This window comes from Suncus etruscus, chromosome 15, assembly GCF_024139225.1.
Source record: "Suncus etruscus isolate mSunEtr1 chromosome 15, mSunEtr1.pri.cur, whole genome shotgun sequence".
NCBI lineage: Eukaryota > Metazoa > Chordata > Mammalia > Eulipotyphla > Soricidae > Suncus > Suncus etruscus.
The window spans coordinates 76016450-76024349 of NC_064862.1; the positions used below are offsets into that span (position 1 = coordinate 76016450).

The 7900-nt window shown below is 39.4% G+C and overlaps 1 non-coding gene across 1 annotated transcript; it reads right to left on the reverse strand.

Moving 5' to 3' along the window:
- Positions 1-2099: 2099 nt before the first annotated feature.
- On the reverse strand, positions 2100-2206 carry LOC126031600 (U6 spliceosomal RNA). Its single transcript, XR_007503433.1, has one exon. It is a non-coding gene; the product is annotated as a U6 spliceosomal RNA (small nuclear RNA).
- Between the last annotated feature and the right edge of the window lie 5694 nt (positions 2207-7900).

The window sequence follows — 7900 nt, forward strand, 5'->3', positions numbered from 1 at the left end:
CATGTTCATGCATGCTACCACTTCATCCCCACTGCTCTAAATTTTTATTATTTCCTTCTTCCTACCCGCTTTGGGCTCATATTTTTGGCTGCTTTCCAAATTATTAAGTTGTACATTTAATTTATTCATGTGTGGCCTTGTCTTCAGTCCTTATGAATACTTGAAAAGTTGTAAAAATTTCCTCTAACACTGCTTTTGATGTGTCCCATGAATTTAGACAATTGGTTCTCATTTTCATTTGTTTCCAGAAATCTTTTGATTCCCTCTTTGATTTTCTCAAGGGGGAGATGTTACTCCCTCTTCCCAAAGCAAAATGCTAATCTTTCCTGATGGTCAGACCAGTCCACAGCTGAGAGGGGTCTGGTTGATAATTTGAGGGGTTGCCTGGGAGGGGGGGTAGAAATAGAATCATGGACAGAGCCTCAGCAGGAAGACACAGCATGAAGAGATGAGAGACAAAATAGATGCAGGAGCAGGAAAGAGGCTGCTTAGCTTAGAATCCACACATGGTGTTTAGGGCCTTATAATAAAGCTTTATGTCTCCTAAACTCTGACTGCCATGGATCATTTCTTCATCCTTATCCTGAACCCTCAGACCTGCCAGGCCAAAGAAGCTGCAGGTTCTGGGTAGGCCGAGAAAGGCCCTCCTATCCACTCCATGCACCACCAAGGACTGTATAATAATTAATATTTAATTCTACATATACATATATAAAAATAGAGATGGAAAAAGCTACCTTTACCTTGTGAAATAAACATACTAAAAGGTATAAATGTTGAGGTATTAAACATACAAAGAAATATACATATCCACATTAAGTCTTTTGAGTTATTCTTGGGGGAGGGTGAGATCCAGGGCACAATGTCATCCCACACTGTGATCTTATTGAGCATGTGAATTGGTTTGCAGCAGTAATGGATCAGGTAGTGTCCTTGAGCTGAGGGTCCTTCTGGAGCTGAATCTGGTAGCATGAAACAGTCCTCATTTGGCGTGTGTGTGTGTGTGTGTGTGTGTGTGTGTGTGTGTGTGTGTGTGTGAGAAGAAGGGCCACATAGAATGAATCATTGTGATGGTGGTTGCAGTGTCTTGTCAGGGTTCGAGATGTGGGATTGAGAGGGGGGCTTTTTACTTTGGAAGCTGGGTTGTGGCTTAGTGGGACAGGAGGTCGGTCTCAGTATCTAATGAGTTAAGAACAGAGGGTAAGGAGAGATAAATAAGTGGGAGGGGAATAATGAATCAAGATTGGAGGGTGAGAGAATAGAAGTTCTGAAGGGGGGGATAAGGGATAATATATAAGAGGAGTTATATTCAATATAGGCATGTATTGTATGCAGTATAGCTTGTCCTGCAGAATTCCATAACAGGGTTTGGTCTCTGGCTGTCTGTGACAATATACCATGAATTTTTATGTGTTAATTTTGTAACCTGCCTCTTTAATATACATATCTATTTTTTTCTAGAAGCTTTTTGTGGAGTCTTTAGAATTTTCTAAATATAGTATCATGTCATCTGCAAACAGTGAGTGCTTGATTTCTTCCTTTCCTATCTGGATGCCCTTGATACATTTTTCTTGCCTGATTGCTATGGCAGGTAGTTCTAGTACTATGTTGAATAGAAGTGGCAAGACGGGCAGCCTTGTCTTGTGCCAGATTATATGGAAAAGGCTATTATTATTATTTTTCCTTTGAGTGTATTATTTGCGATGGGCTTGTGGTAAATGGCTTTGCCTATATTGCCCATATTTGCCTATATATATATATATTTCCATCTTGTTAAGAGTCTTTATCATGAATGGGTGTTGGACCCTGTCAAACTCTTCCTCTGCATCTATTGATATGATCATATGATTTTTATTTATGTTATTAGTTGTTCATATGATGCATTATAGTTATTGACTTGCATGATATACAATCCTTGAATCTCTGTAATGAATCTTACTTGGTCATGTATATGACCTTCTTGATGAGCCATTAAATCATATTTGCTGAGATTTTGTTGAGTATCATTGCATCTGTGTTCACCAAGGATATTGGCATGTAGTTTTCTTTTTTGTGGCATCTGTCCATTTTTGGTATCGAGGTAATGTTAACTTTTTTTTTTAAATATGGAACGCTTCACGAATTTGCATGACATCCTTGCGCAGGGGCCATGCTAATCTTCTCTGTATCGTTCCAATTTTAGTATATGTGCTGCCGAAGCAAGCACGATGTTAACTTTTATAAAAACTATTTTGGAGTGTTTCTGTTTCTTCATTTTCCTAAAAGAACCTGAGAAGGATTGGGAGTAGGTCTCTTGAAAGTTTTAAAAGAATTCGTTAGCTTGTTTTGGGGAAGCCTTGGGATTACTATTTTAAATTCCTTAATTGCGATTGGTCTGTTCAGATATTCCAGATCACTTACTTCAACGTTTGGAGGTTATAGGAGTACAAGAATTGAACCATTTCTTCTTGGGTCTCTTGTTTTGTGGCATAAAGTTTATCAAAGTAATCTTTGATTACACTTTGAATTTCTTCAGTATTTGTAGTAATCTCCCCTTTTCATTTGTTTTTTTTTTTTAAGTTTTTCTTTCTTTATAAGTCTTGCTAGTGGTTGATTGGTCTTGTTTATTTTTTCAAAGAGCCAACTTTTGCTTTCATTGATGTTTTGAATTGTTTTGGGGGTTTGAAGTTCATTCTTTTCTTCTCTGAGTTTTATTATTTTCTTTATCTGCCTATTTATGTTTAATTTTGTTGGTAGTTTTCCATTTTTTAAGTTGTGCTGTAGAAAAACAGATTAATTATGGAGTGTTGAATGGAGATGGATTATGGTGAAATGGATGAAGAGAGGCCTTTCTCCTCCTGCCCAAATCATGCTCCTCCAACTCCCTTTAGCTGGCGGGTCTGAGGGTTCAGGGTGGCTGCAAGAAAAAGACTCACAGGCAGTCAGGTTTTAGGAGACACCAGCTTTATTCCAGGCCCTAGCCAACAGGTATGATTTCTATATAACCTTTTATGCTGGATTCATAATCAGCCCTGCATTCAACATTTTACTTCTCCCTCCATCCTGCCAGCTCTCTCTCCTCCTGCTGCTTCTTCTTCCATCCCTCTTCCTCAATCTCCCTCAATCAATCCTCCAAATCCTCTTCCTGCCCCTGAAGTAATCCTCTTGACACCTCCCAAAGACCCCTCCCAGAAATGGAGGGGTAAGGTTACTATCAGGTAAGGTTACATAGCAAGATGGGGATGGGGTGGCATCTCCCCCTCTCTGAATATTAATGAAGGGTAATATAAGATTTTGTATTCCTGGCTTCCACCAGTCAAAGGTGGGACCTTAATATTCCCATAGCAACAAAGTTTAAAGTGTAAAATTAACATATCAGCTTTTTTCATAAATATAATTTTTCTGCAAAATATACCGGTAACTTAAATTTTCTTTTTTTTTTCTTTTTCTTTCTTTTTTTTTTTTTTTTGGTGGTTTTTGGGTCACACCTGGCAATGCTCAGGGGTTATTCCTGGCTCCAGGCTCAGAAATTGCTCCTGGCAGGCACGGGGGACCATAAGGTACTCCGGGATTCGAACCGATGACCTCTTACAGGAAAGGCAAATGCCTTTCCTCCATGCTATCTCTCTGGCCCCAACTTAAATTTGCTTTTTTTTTTTCTTTTTCTTTCTTTTTTTTTTTGGTGGTTTTTGGGTCACACCTGGCAATGCTCAGGGGTTATTCCTGGCTCCAGGCTCAGAAATTGCTCCTGGCAGGCACGGGGGACCATAAGGGACGCCGGGATTCGAACTGATGACCTCTTACAGGAAAGGCAAATGCCTTTTCTCCATGCTATCTCTCTGGCCCCAACTTAAATTTTCTTTTTTTTTTTTTTTGCACCCGCATCTCCCTTCTTGAGATGTATACTTCTATAATTTAATGCAGGGTCTCTTCGCCTACAAGAGAAATACACATTCTTTTTTTTTTAAACACCTGATTACATACATGATTGTGCTTGGGTTTCAGTCATGTAAAGAACACCATCCATCACCACTGCAACATTCCCATCACCAATGTCCCAAGTCTCCCTCCTCCCCGCCCGACCCCCGCCTGTACTCTAAACAGGCTCTCCATTTCCCTCATACATTCTCATTATTAGGAAAGTTCAAAATGTAGTTATTTCTCTAACTAAACTCATCACTCTTTGTGGTGAGCTTCCTGTGGTGAGCTGAAACTTCAAGCTCTTTTCTCTTTTGTGTCTGAAAATTATTATTGCAAGAATGTCTTTTATTTTTCGTAAAACCCATAGATGAGTGAGACCATTCTGCGTTTTTCTCTCTCTTTCTGACTTATTTCACTCAGCATAATAGATTCCGTGTACATCCATGTATAGGAAAATTTCATGACGTCATCTCTCCTGACAGCTGCATAATATTCCATTGTGTATATGTACCACAGTTTCTTTAGCCATTCGTCTGTTGAAGGGCATCTTGGTTGTTTCCAGAGTCTTCCTATGGTAAATAGTGCTGCAATGAATATAGGTGTAAGGAATGGGTTTTTGTATTGTATTTTTGTGTTCCTAGGGTATATTCCTAGGAGTGGTATAGCTAGATCGTATGGGAGCTCGATTTCCAGTTTGTGGAGGAATCTCCATATCGCTTTCCATAAAGGTTGAACTAGGTGGCATTCCCACCAGCAGTGGATAAGAGTTCCTTTCTCTCCACATCCCCACCAATACTGTTTATTCTCATTCTTTGTGATGTGTGCCATTCTCTGTGGTGTGAGGTGGTATCTCATCATTGTTTTGATTTGCATCTCCCTGATGATTAGTGATGTGGAGCATTTTTTTATGTGTCCTTTGGCCATTTGTATTTCTTCTTTGTCAAAGTGTCTGTTCATTTCTTCTCCCCATTTTTTGATGGGATTAGATTTTTTTTCTTGTAAAGTTCTGTCAGTGCCTTGTATATTTTGGAGATTAGCCACTTATCTGATGGATATTGGGTGAATAGTTTCTCCTACTCAGTGGGTGGCTCTTGTATCCTGGGCACTATTTCCTTTGAGGTGCAGAAGCTTCTCAGCTTAATATATTCCCATCTGTTAATCTCTGCTTTCACTTGCTTAGAGAGTGCAGTTTCCTCCTTGAAGATGCCTGTAGTCTCAATGTCCTGGAGTGTTTTGCCTATGTGCTTTTCTATATATCTTATGGTTTTGGGGCTGATATCGAGGTCTTTAATGCATTTGGATTTTACCTTTGTACATGATGTTAGCTGGGGGTCTAAGTTCAATATTTTGCAGGTGGCTAGCCAGTTGTGCCAACACCACTTGTTGAAGAGGCTTTCTTTGCTCCATTTAGGATTTCTTGCTCCTTTATCAAACATTAGGTGATTGTATGTCTGGGGAACATTTTCTGAGTATTCAAGCCTATTCCACTGATCTGAGGGCCTGTCCGTTTTCCAATACCATGCTGTTTTGATAACTATTGCTTTGTAGTAAAGTTTAAAGTTGGGGAAAGTAATTCCTCCCATATTCTTTTTCCCAATGATTGCTTTAGCTATTCGAGGGTGTTTATTGTTCCAAATGAATTTCAAAAGTGCCTGATCCACTTCTTTGAAGAATGTCATGGGTATCTTTAGAGGGATAGCATTAAATCTGTATAATGCCCTGGGGAGTATTGCCATTTTTTTTAATGCATAATTTTTTTTTATTTAAACACCTTGATTACATACATGATTGTGTTTGGGTTTCAGTCATAAAAGGAACACCACCCATCACCAGTGCAACATTCCCATCACCCAAGTCCCAAATCTCCCTCCTCCCCACCCAACCCCCGCCTGTACCCTAAACAGGCTCTACATTTCCCTCATACATTCTCATTATTAGGACAGTTCACAATGTAGTTATTTCTCTAACTAAACTCATCACTCTTTGTGGTGAGCTTCCTGAGGTGAGCTGGAACTTCCAGCTCTTTTCTCTTTTGTGTCTGAAAATTATTATTACAAGGGTGTCTTTCATTTTTCTTAAAACCCATAGATGAGTGAGACCATTCTGCGTTTTTCTCTCTCTCTCTCTGACTTATTTCACTCAGCATAATAGATTCCATGTACATCCATGTATAGGAAAATTTCATGACTTCATCTCTCCTGACAGCTGCATAATATTCCATTGTGTATATGTACCACAGTTTCTTTAGCCATTCGTCTGTTGAAGGGCATCTTGGTTGTTTCCAGAGTCTTGCTATGGTAAATAGAGCTGCAATGAATATAGGTGTAAGGAAGGGGTTTTTGTATTGTATTTTTGTGTTCCTAGGGTATATTCCTAGGAGTGGTATAGCTGGATCGTATGGGAGCTCGATTTCCAGTTTTTGGAGGAATCTCCATATCGCTTTCCATAAAGGTTGAACTAGACAGCATTCCCACCAGCAGTGGATAAGAGTTCCTTTCTCTCCACATCCCCGCCAACACTGTTTATTCTCATTCTTTGTGATGTGTGCCATTCTCTGGGGTGTGAGGTGGTATCTCATCGTTGTTTTGATTTGCATCTCCCTGATGATTAGTGATGTGGAACATTTTTTCATGTGTCTTTTGGCCATGCGTATTTCTTCTTTGTCAAAGTGTCTGTTCATTTCTTCTCCCCATTTTTTGATGGGGTTAGATGTTTTTTTCTTGTAAAGTTCTGTCAGTGCCTTGTATATTTTGGAGATTAGCCCCTTATCTGATGGGTATTGGGTGAATAGTTTCTCCCACTCAGTCGGTGGCTCTTGTATCCTGGGCACTATTTCCTTTGAGGTGCAGAAGCTTCTCAGCTTAATATATTCCCATCTGTTAATCTCTGTTTTCACTTGCTTGGAGAGTGCAGTTTCCTCCTTGAAGATGCCTGTAATGTCCTGTAGTGTTTTGCCTATGTGCTGTTCTATATATCTTATGGTTTTGGGGCTGATATCGAGGTCTTTAATCCATTTGGATTTTACCTTTGTACATGATGTTAGCTGGGGGTCTAAGTTTAATTTTTTGCAAGTGGCTATCCAATTGTGCCAACACCACTTGTTGAAGAGGCTTTCCCTGCTCCATTTAGGATTTCCTGCTCCTTTATCAAAAATTAGATGGTTGTATCTCTGGGGAACATTTTCTGAGTATTCAAGCCTATTCCACTGATCTGAGGACCTATCCTTATTCCAATACCATGCTGTTTTGATAACTGTTGCTTTGTAGTACAGTTTAAAGTTGGGAAAAGTAATTCCTCCCATATTCTTTTCCCCAATGATTGCTTTAGCTATTCGAGGGTGTTTATTGTTCCAAATGAATTTCAAAAGTGTCTGATCCACTTCTTTGAAGAATGTCATGGGTATCTTTAGAGGGATGGCATTAAATCTGTATAATGCCTTGGGGAGTATTGACATTTTGATGATGTTAATCCTGCCAATCCATGAGCAGGGTATGTGTTTCCATTTCCGTGTGTCCTCTCTTATTTCTTGGAGCAGAGTTTTATAGTTTTCTTTGTATAGGTCCTTCACATATTTAGTCAAGTTGATTCCAAGATATTTGAGTTTGTGTGGTACTATTGTGAATGGGGTTGTTTTCTTAATGTCCATTTCATCCTTATTACTATTGGTATATAGAAAGGCCATTGATTTTTGTGTGTTAATTTTGTAGCCTGCCACCTTGCTATATGAGTCTATTGTTTCTAGAAGCTTTTTGATAGAGTCTTTAGGGTTTTCTAAGTAGAGTATCATGTCATCTGCAAACAGTGAGAGCTTGACTTCTTCCTTTCCTATCTGGATTCCCTTGATATCCTTTTCTTGCCTAATCGCTATAGCAAGTACTTCCAGTGCTATGTTGAATAGGAGTGGTGAGAGAGGACAGCCTTGTCTTGTGCCAGAATTTAGAGGGAAGGCTTTCAGTTTTTCTCCATTGAGGATAATATTTGCCACTGGCTTGTGGTAGAT